This window comes from Stenella coeruleoalba (assembly GCF_951394435.1).
Source record: "Stenella coeruleoalba genome assembly, chromosome: 10".
In the NCBI taxonomy this organism is placed as follows: domain Eukaryota; kingdom Metazoa; phylum Chordata; class Mammalia; order Artiodactyla; family Delphinidae; genus Stenella; species Stenella coeruleoalba.
The window spans coordinates 12,032,495-12,045,878 of NC_137156.1; the positions used below are offsets into that span (position 1 = coordinate 12,032,495).

General features: G+C 44.6%; 1 protein-coding gene across 3 annotated transcripts in view; it reads right to left on the bottom strand.

Moving 5' to 3' along the window:
• LOC307192126 (uncharacterized protein) overlaps positions 1–13,384 on the bottom strand; it is a 304,662-nt gene that overhangs the window by 37,907 nt on the left and 253,371 nt on the right. For all 3 annotated transcript variants that reach the window (XR_013829980.1, XR_013829981.1, XR_013829982.1), the window contains exons 12-14: positions 12,591–12,993; positions 12,347–12,485; positions 11,911–12,053 (exon numbers count right to left, since the gene is read on the bottom strand). The gene's annotated coding sequence lies outside the window, so the exon portion shown is untranslated. The remainder of the gene's footprint in view (positions 1–11,910; positions 12,054–12,346; positions 12,486–12,590; positions 12,994–13,384) is intronic.

The following is a 13,384-nucleotide window of genomic DNA, read 5'->3' on the forward strand; positions in this document are numbered from 1 at the left end:
TATTAAATTATTTTTAGGAGTCAGTTTACTTCTGTGAGTCCCCAGCTTGGAATCCACAGACTACCATGGGGTCTATGGGGAGATTTCAGGGGGCCCACAAACTAGAGTGCAAAAAAATTACATCTTTATTTTCACTAACCTCTAAGGAAAATGTTAGCATTCTCTTCAGTTCTGAGTGTAGGACACAATCCCCAGTAGTTTCTGGAGCACGTATCCCTAACAGAAATCAGAGACATTTTTATATCACATTATGGTTGTTGCAGCTATGGTACCATTATCACGGGAAAAGAGACCAGGGAAAAGATGGAATTAAATAATAAAGAAGATGGAACTGACTTTCTAAAAAGGATTTAAAACAGCTGAGAGGAACATATACAGCATGTTAAAAGATGAAGCAAATACTTAAATAATGAAGGAAGGTCAAAAAAGCAACAATAAAGGTATAAAGGGGGAGCCAGAGGTAAGGGGTCAAAACATTGAGCTACATTTTTACGAAATAGTTCTGAGAACAAGTATGCTGATGAATCCTTATGTGTAGCTTGTTGGTTAATACTAGAAGACAGTGTAGCATAGAGACAGAATATCCTGTCTATTCAATGGATTTTACAGGATTCAACCGGATTAGACTTCCACATTATACAGAGAGCTTCATTTAAGTACTTTAATTAGATACTGTCCTAAACCATGAAATAAACTTATACTAGTACAGTAGAATATAGCTTTATTTGACAGCAACATCTTTCTTAGGCAAGGCTCAGTTTTCAAAATTTACACTTTTAAGGCACTATCTGAGTTAACTATAAGGTGAGAACAGCAGCATTTTCGCTGGGCAGCAAATGAGTAGGAGGGGCTGAAGGAGGGACATTCCAGGCAAGAATGAGAATTCAGCTGTGTGCAGTCAGACAGACTGGAGTTTTAGATCCAGTTTGGCCTTGTAATATTTTCAAGTTATTTCACATCTCCAAGTATATTTCCTTATTCACAAAATGAGGATAACGTCTACTTCACAGAATTCTTGTGAGGGTTAAATAAAATAATAGAAATGAAATGCCTGGCAATTTAACGTCACTGACGCTATTGTTAATGGACTTAAAAACTACAGCTTTTCCTCCTTCATAATGATCTTATTCTTAGTCCAGTTTCATCTCAGTGTTATTTCAGCAGAGTCTAGCTAGAACTGTTGCTAGTTGTAACAGACTAACATCTGATGATGACAAAGAAGACAAAATTCCGTGGGGATGTGCTTTCCTCTGTGCAGATAGTAACATCACTCTCTGTCACAGATTGGGCTCCCCAGAGTTTAGTGTGTGGGATGTATCTTAGGAGCTGCCCTTGGATCAGCATCTGTGGAAGGAAGCAGGTGTGGGCTGAGGGAGAAGCTGACTGTGATGCAGGCCTCACAGCAGCCTCAGCTTACTGGGAGTCCTGCAGCTAGAAGACCCTTCAGAATCATCCCAAGTTGGGCTGAGACGGCCTGGCCTTGACACTCCCACATCCATCAGTCAAGGCACGTGGGAAGGGAAGTGGCCTTAGTCAAGGGGTTCTCCGCAGCTGAGGAATCCCTGACCTCCTCCGTGGAAGGGGGTCTGGGCCGGGTACCACTGTCTATGCACCACATCCTATGAAGATGAACTCTTTCTCTGGTGGCTTTCCTCCCTTTCCAGACACAGAGAATGTCACATTATCAAGTTCCTTCTAATTCTTTTATTAGCAGTTCCTAGGGAAGATTGAGAGATTTGTAAGGAAGGTATACAATGATTTCTAAGGGAGAAGGAGGTATCTTATTCCCGATTGAAAAGCATCTCCCACCTCTGAGTAAACGAATCAGGGGAGAAGGACAGAATGCAGACAAGCTCCCTACAACACTGTCAAGAGAACCTGAGCAAAGGCTGAGGGTGACCGATAGAGGAAAATGTATGAAAAGCACAAGCTCTGAGAGATCTGAAGTCTATCAAGTTCCACAGGCATGACCATATCCCAAGATCTTTAAGATTATGAGAGCAAATGAGGGTATAGGTGGTGCATTCTAACTTAGGAATTCAGGGTGCAGCTTCAAACAGAGAAATTAAGTACCTGAGTGGCAGAATGCAAACGGAAGCACCTTCTTGCGAGAGAAAAGCTTAGAAAAGTGGGGGGAAGGGGGTTCTAGGTTCTTTCTCCCCTAGTAAAGAAACTTAGAACATTTTAGTCCCCAGAGATATTACTAATGAAATGTACCTATTCTCTTTGTCTTAAACGAATTGAGGAGGCCAAGAGTTGTCCAAATAACCATTCTTCCATGACATTCATCTCCTTATATTAAAAGAAAGAAAGAAACAGAATTCTCCTCAGGGTATTATAGCTGAGCGACTGAGTGTTAATGGTTCTCCAGAGAGGCTAGTAAGTAACACTTCAGTGAGGCCCGCGGAGCTATTAGAGAAAGGATGCTGCTTCCCTTCCAGTATAATGGACAGTCATCAAATCTTCTTTGCCAAGTACTTATTTGAATCTCCATTTCAAGGCTAAGGAATCAATAATTCACCAGAGGAACGAAAAAGAATTAAATAAAGTAAATTTAAACCACGTTGTAAAACACCATGACATAGCTTGTACAAGAATGGCTGGGGTCTTTTCTAGAACTTGTTAATTTTGTCTTTTAGATGATCACTTCTGGCCAACGCCAGCTTGGTATTTGTATCTGGTAGAGGAAATTCAAAGAGAGCTGAAGAGAAAAACAGTCAAGTGAGTCCTGCCAACTAAATAAAATGGCACCTGTCAAAACATCAATTTGTGTGAAATGGCAAAAGAACATCTAATATACAGAGCCTGTCAAAGAACGTCTAAATAACAGTGCTTTTCTCAGCAACTTCTGTGCTTAGGTTTATACTTAAAATACATATGTCTAGGAACTCAGAAGAGATGAGGGTTGAGTTAGAGTTCTCTCATTTGAGCTCCAGTTCACGACACACTAATAGTACACTCATCACAAGTGCTGCCTTTGTGTCATCCCAAACAGTGAGGACAGAAAAGCGACGCGTACCTCCTGCTTCGGAGACTGCCTATAGTTATGAGTTTGCAGCAAAAGCAAAGAAAGGTTATGCCGTTGATCTCATTTAGAAGCACAACAGTCTCAAAGGCTTTGAGAATGAAAAGCATGCCACATTGTGGGAGAGAATTTCTGTACAGAAAATTATCAAAGGCGTTATTGTAATGTCTCTATTACCAGATACATGAGTCCCTCTGAAAAAAGAACACCATCTAGCCTGACCTTCAGGAAAGTTGGTGATATCTGTGTCACCACAGACTTCACGTAGCCGAACGGACGCTAAAGTGTAGAAGACCAGCCCAGGGCTGGAAAGCAGTGTCCCCCTCAGGCCAGATGCGGGACCAGCTGTATCAAACTGCAAGATGATACAGGGAGTCAGCACAGCTTCCCTCTCAGAGAAGTTGCTGTGGGAAGTGAAGCAAATCCTGGAAATCTCACTGACTGACATTCCAGGTTTGCAGGGCTGAGGGTCAGAGGCATGTGCAGGTTTAGGCAAACATCACATACCCCTTTCCCTTCTCCTCCCACCCTCTCCACATAAAGCCCTGTTCAAATGAAACGCCCGGGGATGGTTCTCTCTCAGGTGTGCACCATTCTCTATGATGGCCCTTCCAGCTCTTTCCCTTTGAGAAACTTATTAAGCTAAATCACACTGCAGTGATCAAGAGATTTTCCTGCTGATATCTTCACATATCTTTCCTTCATTTATATTCTCTTACATTCCCTTTAGTTTCCTTAGAACATTCCAAATAATCCTCCCCCCCATGCTTAGGGTAGAGGTTTGATAACATGGTAAAATCATCATTGAACCACTTGAATTATCACTGAGAGAATGAAGGTAGACAAGTCTGTAACCACCACCCCTCCCAACACACACACACACACACACACACACACACACACACTCTCACACACACACACTCACACACACACACACACACACACACACACTGGTTCCCTGCCATATCCAAGTGGCGGCTTTTATCTGTTGGGTCTGCCAGGACTGTCAACACCCTACATCATTTCAACTGTCGAATGCAGCAAAAACTCCCTCACATGTTTTCAGGGGAGGCTCCCAAACTCTTGTATTATTGTGTCACTTCCAGCTCCTGTGCTGTGTGCAATCCTGAACACGACAGCCTCTTTCTCCACAGAATAAACACACAGGCAGTGAAAGGTCTAAGACAAGCTTTACCGGGGGAGACTGCACTCCGAGACGAATTGCCTCTTACAGAGGCATTTCCGGGACGGTAACACCACCACCCTTTGCTGCTAAATAAGCTCAGAGAACTAAAGTGGGACCAACAGGCTGACTGGCTGAACTTGGCACTTCTGAGCTAGGCTTTTCTTTCTAGAACCGCTATTTCATGCTTCAGTCTTGGTGAAACGCAAAGGCGCAGAAGAGGTTCCTGCTAAAACTGAAACCACCCGAACAGTGAGTCCAGAAGCAGAAGCAGTGAGTTGCTCCCTGGAGAGGGATGACACCTCCTCGCTCCAGCCCGCTGGACCCACTGAATGGTTTCTTTTTCAAAAAGCACACCATTTCTACCTACACATTTCTATCTACACCAACCACTAGAGTTGCCCTTAAATCTCAACTCTTCCAGTTGTTAACAGTGGGAGCATTTCTCAAAACAAATCAGTGGGATGTCACTAGAAAAGCAGACAGACCTGTTCTGGTTGAAGTGGGGGAAGAGCCGCCCCAGACTCCCCGCCGGAGCCTCACCGAGGCTCTAAGGCGCTCTGGCGGACGTCACTGCAAAACTCCTGACCTTGTTCAGGGTCTCAGGCTGGTGGTTTTCCAGCCACGGCTCTCGGCTCTCGCTCACAGAGCTGTTTTTTGTCTGGTTCTCCCAGTGCTTTAAGCATTGTTGTATTCATTTCCAACACTTAGAATCCAAACACAAAAATCAGTAGGTTTTTCATAAAGGCATGAAATGTCAGGCTCCTCTTCAAAACTCAGAAACTGGGAAGAGACGGCACAGGCAATCCCTCACGGCTGCGGTGCACAGAGGCCAAGCAGCTGCTCCCCGTGGCCCCTCACCAGCTCTGGGCACTCACTCATTTGGTCACCTGCCCGCCCATTTGGGCTGATGGCCTCTGTGAGTGCAGATCTGGCTGACCTCATCTTACAGTTTAGTCAACATTGACCTGGCTGGGTAGTAGTGATGGCAGGAGAACCTGGGTTTCCTAAGTGCAGGTTGGGCGGTGCTTTCTAGTACACATCGGCATCTCTCAAATTGGGGGTCCATGGAACTGGTCTTCATGATCCACGAGAATACTGTTCCTTTAGAACATGTCCTACTTACTGACATTCAAGGAATCCCATGCTACGCCCAGCTACCAGCGGACTGTGAAGTTTCACAGCCATAAATGTGTTGTTTCTGCCTTGTTGTCTGTCTTAGAAAAGGAGGACTCCGTTACAGCACCCTCACTAGCATTCAATTCAGGATATACTGTTAGCCAGATATATCCCCTGAAACATCACAGGGAGAAACAGAAAAGACTTTTTTTTTTTTTTTTTTTTTGTGGTTCGCGGGCCTCTCACCGTTGTGGCCTCTCCCGTTGCGGAGCACAGGCTCCGGACGCGCAGGCTCAGCGGCCATGGCTCACGGGCCCAGCCGCTCCGCGGCATGTGGGATCTTCCCAGACTGCGGCACGAACCCGTGTCCCCTACAGCGGCAGGCGGACTCTCAACCACTGCGCCACCGGGGAAGCCACAGAAAAGACTTTTTAAGCAGCGAGTAGTTTTGATTCCTCCAACTCAGCCTCACAAGGGGATCTACAGTGAAGGGTTCAAAAGGAAAGACTCACAGTAGTGCCCATGGCAAGGGCACTGCCTTCTACCCCAGTGAGGCCAGGACAGAAGCATCTTTAGCCTCACTTTCTAACAATGATTTTAATACAGTAACAAAACTGAGAAGTAACTCAGCCAGATGGCCTGGGTTCGAATCCCAAGGCCACCATTTACTACCAGTATGATGCTTGGGAAGATACTTAAGTACTGTGCCTCAGTATAGTCATCTGTAAAATGGTAATAATATTTATCCTGTGAAGTTATTGTGAGAATTCAATGAGATAAGCATGTAAAACTCAGTGCCTAGCACATAATAAACACTGAGAAATGTTTGCTATTATTAGCACAGCAGGTTTATAGTTTATAAACCATTCTCATTTCCTTCCGTTTCTTCCATATAACCAAGCTGTGAGATAAGCAGGAGGAACTGTGTCCACTTCAACAGACAGGGAATCTGAAGAGCTTAAGTGAGTTGCCCACAGTCATGCAGGTAGGGAGGGAAAAAGCTAGTGCATAAACCAGGTTTTCTGCCTCAAGATCCTGTGTTGATTCTACTACCCACAATGCCTCTGGGATCCTCTAAGCAGGAGGATAGTTTTCCAGGACTATTCTGAGGGTTTGATGTCAACACGTGTTCATATATGGTGGGAGCAAATCACTTAAAATTTAGGGCTTCCAAGAGAAGCAGCAGAAGCAGGAAGAAAAACAGAATTTATATACAGAAAGGAAAACCCGCGGCACAGTAAGGAAAATTTTTTTTTAATGAATTTATTTATTTCTGGCTGCGTTGGGTCTTTGTTGCTGCACGAGGGCTTTCTTTAGTTGGGTCAAGTGGGGGCTACTCTTTGTTGCGGTGCGTGGGCTTCTCACTGCAGTGGCTTCTCTTGTTGCGGAGCATGGGCTCTAGGTGTGCGGACTTCAGTAGTTGTGGCTCATGGGCTCTAGAGCACAGGCTCAGTAGTTGTGGTACGTGGGCTTCAGTAGTTGTGGTGTTCAGGCTCAGTAGTTGTGGCACGCAGGCTTCAGTCGTAGTGGTGTGCAGGCTCAGTAGTTGTGGCACACGGGCTCAGTAGTTGTGGCACGCGGGCTTCAGTAGTTGTGGCTCGCAGGCTCTAGAGTGCAGGCTCTGTAGTTGTGGCACACGGGCTTAGTTGCTTCGTGGCATGTGGGATCTTCCCGGACCAGGGCTCGAATCCGTGTCCCCTGCCTTGGCAGGCAGATTCTTAACCACTGCACCACCAGGGAAGCCCCAGGAAATTTTTAATTTGAAATGAAAAATAGCCTGGTAGGAGATGGTTCCCAAATGATGGGCAGCTCTCAGGTGGTAGCAGCAACTTCCATGTAGTAACTAAAGGGGCCTTCAAGGGCACCCTAGTGAATTTCTACGTTTGTCATGTGCCTCTCATCCAGGGTGGATGGAGTACAGTGGAGCTGGACAGGGGACCAGTGATGGGAGAGGGGAAGAGACCCTTCCTGGCCAGAGCATAGACACTCCACACATTGCTGGTGCGAGAGTTTAAGTAAGGCAGCAGCCAACATTTCCCATGCAAAGTAAACCTGTCATATTACAGGATTTTCACTGGTTAAAGCCTCAAGGTGCTTTTTATGGTGCTTCCTAAATTACTGCTTTGGATTCCAGAAATTTTATACTGGAACTAGGCACTGCAGCAAGCTCACTGGAAATAGATCTTGAGTAGTCTGCTTAGGACTACAGCTTGGTCCCAGAGGCAGTAACAGAAAACTGGCACTGGCCCCGACGGGCATATATTTCAAGTTTTACTTCAAATGGGCCCACGGTTTTATTCGTTTTAAGGCCAACGAGGGAGGTGGAGGTGGGCGTGGGAGGAGTAGGGGCGCCGGCGGGTAGAGACAGGTCTCTTTACCTTGCTTTTGATTCTAAGGGCATTTGCTTCTCCCCTTGCACTCTCAGGCCCCCACGCTTAACCCTGGCCCACATTCATTCCCCCCCATCTTACCCTTTCATACCCCTCCCCCAACATTAGGTTTGGTTGAGGTGGGTCAGGCCAAGGTAACAGCTGCATTAAACACCTTCTGAAATAGCTTAATGGGTGCCCTTTCCCTACAGCCTCTTTCTATCCTAGGGAAATCTTCCCTCTAGCAGAACATGGTAAGAATGGTGGAAAAATAATTTTTGCATTTTCTTACTGCAAGACATCCTGCCATCTCCCTTCCCATGACACAGGACCCCAGGTGCAGTACACTAAGCTACACTTCTCCCTATGTGTCATTTTCCTGTCGGGTTGCCAGATAAAATATAGGAAGCCCAGTTAAATTTGAATTTCAGAGAAAAAATATAATATTTTAATAGAAGCATATTCCAAATACTGTATGGAACATATTAATACTAAAAAATACTATTCACTGTATTAATATATCTGAAATTCAAATTTAATTATGTCTCCTATATTAATTTTTGCTAAATTTGACGACCTTATTTCCCTTGGAAAGTGCCTACTTAAGCCTACTGAGTAGAAAAGAGAAGAATCCTGGTAATTTATGTTTTTTTAAAAAAATTGAACAATAAAATAAAGATATTAAAGACAGTTTTTCATGGAAAAAAAATCAGTGCATAATACTGACCATTTCAAACACACACACACAATTTTCATTTCTGCATACTCTCTTCAAGTTTTTGTCCCTGCACATTTCAATTTTTTTATGGAAAAGTACATGAAACTGGAATAAGGTTTATTGTTTAATTAGTAGTATTGTACTCAGGGACTTCCCTGGCCATCCAGTGGTTAAGACTCCACACTTTCACTGCAGGGGGCGCGGGTTCGATCCCTGGTCGGGGAACTAAGATCCTTCATACCATGCAGTGCGGCCAAAAAATAAAAAGCAAACAAACAAACAGAAAAGGCCTTTTCACAGTTGTTACCTGCTCACTTCCGCTCCATGAGACAATGAATCTTTGCCTTAGTGGTCCGGGTGCCTAGCACCCTGGCTCGCACACTCAGGAAATGCTCTTGTTGGTTTATCGTACTCGTTTGTTCATTAGATGACAATGTACTATGTTAAGTTGCTTGACGTGGTTAATGAATGCTTTTTTGGTGGAGAAATGACAAACCATCTTCTCTCAAGCTGGCCTAAGTCGGTGTGGGACTCCTAAGCTGGGCTTCTTGGGCTGTAGCCACAGGACATTGAGAGCTCTGATTTGTTCTCCTAGTCAGATCCAACTCCATTATTAATTTTACACCTGTAAGCAATGCCAGTTAGCATTTATTATATGTCCACTCAGAAAACAGGAAATTCACATTTGTTCCTGTAGGTGTATTTTTAGACACTGCCTTATAAAGGGTGGATTTACAGAAAACCCATTTTCTAAATGTCAAGGCTTCCAAGCACAGCAGAGTTGTGATCCCCTAAGAGGCAGCTGGGTGCAACACCCATCCCTTAGTCACCTGGACTATACCCTGATTGCTCTCCCATCTCTGGTCTTCCGTTGTCTAATTCCTGGTTCCTACTTTTTTGAAGTCACATAACTTCTCTGTCTCAGTTCCCTCACCTGGGAAGATGGAGATGATGATACCACAAAGCAGGGTTGTGGTGTGGATTAGATAAAATAATGTATAAATAACCATGACATAAACACACACAGAAGTACTTAATAAATGCTCGTGTCCTTGTTTCCTTCAGTTTCCTGTGGGCCACAGAGCCTTCTTAACCCATTAACAACAGATACCAGGGCTTCACACTAAATAATACTTGTATAACCCCAAGGCTACAAACTAGATGTTCAACCCAAATGGTACATTTCCAAGATCTATTTTAAAAAATAGTAAGATTATATAAAGTACCCTAGTGAACTGTAAACTCTGTAAAAACATTTTTTAAATCCAGTATTATAACTAATCAATAGGAAGTATGCTGATGGCAATAAGAATCAATTAAGTATTTCCTGGGCAGCTTTAGTTATCTTTTATAGAAAGGTTCTAAAGAGACAGTCTGCACAATTCAGGTCTCTTAGAAAACTGTCAGAGCATATCTAGGAGGATGACCTCTTTTCTTATGGATCAGTTATGCTGTAGCTGGTCAGTGACATTTTATTATTGGATCATGATAAATAAGGAGATGACAATGGTATTTCATACTGATAAACTCAGTTTAAAAGGATTAACTATATGTTTTACTCTCCTTAACTTCTTCAGTCTTCTTGCTTAAAACTATAATAATAGTGGTAGTATCAGTAGCAAAGCTATATTGACTGCTCACTACATGTTATTCGAAGTCCTTTACATGCATTAACTCATTTAATTCTCCCAAAACCCTATTATAATGTCAATAGCTACTGGTTCCATAGCATTTACTAGGGGCCAGAAAGTGTTTAAGCACTGTATATGTATTAATTCATTTACGTCTCACAGCAGATCTGTGATGAAGGTACACTTGTTAACCCCTTTACAGGGAGGAGAAGGAAAGTGAGCTTGAGAGAAGTTAAACTTGCTTAAGATTACAAAGCTCAGCATCACGCAGAATCAAGGTACCAGGAAACAGCAAATGTCCTTCTATCACTTTTCTTTATTCTTGGCTGTCACAGGTCCTACCTGATTCTGTGGTCTACTAACAAAAGAACACTTTATGTTGCGTTAAAAACTCTAATAATAAACACACCACACCATTCAAAGAGCTTTGAAATCACCATCAGAGAACTGCTAAAATGATCACAATGGCTGAAGCCTTGTTTCCTTTTTCAATCTGAACATGTTGAATAGTCTCTGATTTGTGTCTGCATATCTGTGTGTATTGGTGTGTGTGTCTGAGAGAGACAGATTATGAAAGCCCAAGGGAGACACACAACTGAATGCGCTGCAGTCATCTATCTTGCGCCAAGAGGGGAGGCAGCCAAAACACTGGGGATGGCAGAGGGGAAAGAATCTGGGGTTTTGATGACACAGTTGAGCAGCTGAGCTCAACCAGTCCTGGAATCACCACACCTCTCTTACATAAGCAAGAGTCTTATTGTGTAGGCAACTTCCACTTTGGGTTTCTATACTTGGAGCTGAAAATATCTTAACAGATACAGATACATTAACTATACTCGTATTTCCCCATATACTTCTATTTCAACTTTCTTGTCTTGGGGTACTCTTCAGAGATATACACATGCCGAACACACACACACACGCGCACACACACACACTGGAGGTCTCACTATGAATCAGTGCAGTACCAAACACTGCCCCCAATCTCAGTGGCTTAAAACATCACACATTTACTTCTTGCTCATGCCTCTTGCCCGCATCCATTGTGAAGTGGCTCTTTGTCATAATTCCTTTGAGACCAAAGCTGAAGGGGAACAGTAACCAAAAAGCAGCATGTCACTGCGGCAGGAAGAAAAGAGAGAAGTCCAGAGGACCTTATACTGGCGATGGAATGCCCTGGCCCCAAAGTGACATGCATCATTTCCGCTTACAACTCACTGGCCAGAACTAGTCACGCAGTCCTGTCCAACCACAGGAGGGCCGGGAAATGCCAGAAGGGCAATGGGACCAGGTGCCCGGAAGGAGGTGTGGAACAGCAGTAATGACCGCAAAGCCTACAAGGTACTGGGGCTCCTAAATAGGGCTACTCACCTGAGGAGGGTAAGTGACGTATAGGAAATAAGTGTGGGAAAGGGATTTTTTTTTTTTTTTTTTTTTTACTGTATGCAACTTTGATAGCATTTGGATTGTCTTAAACGTTTAAAGACTGAAGTATAACAGAGATAAGCACACAAAACATAAAAGTACAGCTCAATGAATACAGAACAAGAAATAACACATTGTCTGCACCCAGACGCCCACCTTCTGACCCCTCCAATTTCTACCTCCATCCTTCCTCCCAAAGTTAGACTGATTCTTAATCCCACGGACTAAAAATTAAAAAGAAATAAATATTTACAGACTTACCATGAGCGAAGTAGAAGATAACATCCCCTTGGGGTTTTTCTAAACCCAGGGGGAATAAAGAGGCTATTATTTTGAATAATTGACACTTACAGGAGGTAAAGAGCGGGTAGAGAAGTAGCTGGACCCAGGAAGAACTGGGTTCTCTGAGACTTAGAGGACGGAAGTGGAGGAGATGGTACCTGCCCCGTGCACCCCTCAAGGTGCCAGGATCTCCGATGATGCAGTACATGGCTCCCTGGAACTCATCACTGGACTTCTTGGCTTTGGAGCCTCGTCACCCACGCTGAGGCGGACTGGAATGTCAGAGGCTTCTCCCTGGCAGCTATGCTCCACAGATGACAGAAGACCAGTCTCAACACTGGCACTGGGAAATCAGGAAGAGAAGGACTAGCAACCGCCCTGGTGTAAGGGCTAGACCCCACCCCATTTCTGAGAGCCCCAGGATTCCTGTTCTATACAGTAGGGAAGTAGTGGTGGCAGTAGGTGTCCCAATAACAACTGTTTTTGGCTGGTTTCCCAGGTGGGGAGGTGGGGCCACAAAGCCTGGGTATAATTTAAAAAACAAAACCAAATCATCCATCTTCCACCTCTGCCAGGTGGGCTGTGAATGCACACCTGTCTGCATGACGCAGTTTCATCTTCATGTTGTAGAGGTCCAGCTCTGACCTAAAGCAGCAGAGGGTTGGCATTGCGAGCTCTTCGGAGCCTCAGTGCCTACCCTAGTTCCTACTCTGAACCCCTGCCAGGAAGGAAACTGGGGAGAGGGCGCGTAATCAGTGCATCACTCAGGGTTTAACCATGAAGAATATTCACATGTATGGATGACAGAAAAAATACGAATTATTAGGCATTGGCTTACACAATTATGGCAGTCTCCACGAGGCTGTCTTCTTGACAAGTGTTGGAGCCCAAGGTCGAGAAGCAGACGGAAGGGAAGCTCGTGTGAGCAGGGGCTGGAACCCCGCGTGGGCAGGCGGAAACCCACATCCTTTTTTGTTCCCTCTGGCCTTGCTGGTGCGGGTATTCTGCAGAAGCTGAGGCCCTGTGTCATGTTGCTGAACACGTATACACCTGGCCCAGGGTGCAGGGAAACTGAAGGAAGATTTGGGGGATGGATGGTAATGGCAGGCCCAGAGCTGTTTCATCTCAACGGAGCGACTCAGCAGACCAGCAGCGAGTTCTTGCCACACGACAAACTGGAGGCCGCTACTATGCCTCCTTCCAACTCTCGTGAGAGAATATTCCTTGGAGTCTGTCCTAACCTGAAACACACGAGAAAAAGGAATTCTGGGAAATGTAGTTCAGCCTGGCCAAGTAGGCACATTACAAAGCCATCACTATAAGCTTTGAGTGAAGCCTCACTGAGGCCTCACGGCCCGCGTCTCCGGAAGTGAGTCTGGTCTTTAAATCAATACCATGCTCCCCCTCCTCTCCTCCCCTCAGCTGTTTTCTGCTTCTCTTAGCGGATCCCGGCTGTTGATACTCCAAGTCCCCTGAGAAGCAGACACCCAGATTGGTTAAAGGTGCAAGAAATTTATTAGGGGAAAAAACTGTGAAAGAAAACGTGGAGAAAGCCAATAGGGGCTTGAAAAGACAGTGATGCAAGTCTGACCCCAGAGAAGGAAGAAATGAAGAGTGGGTAGAAGTGACTTA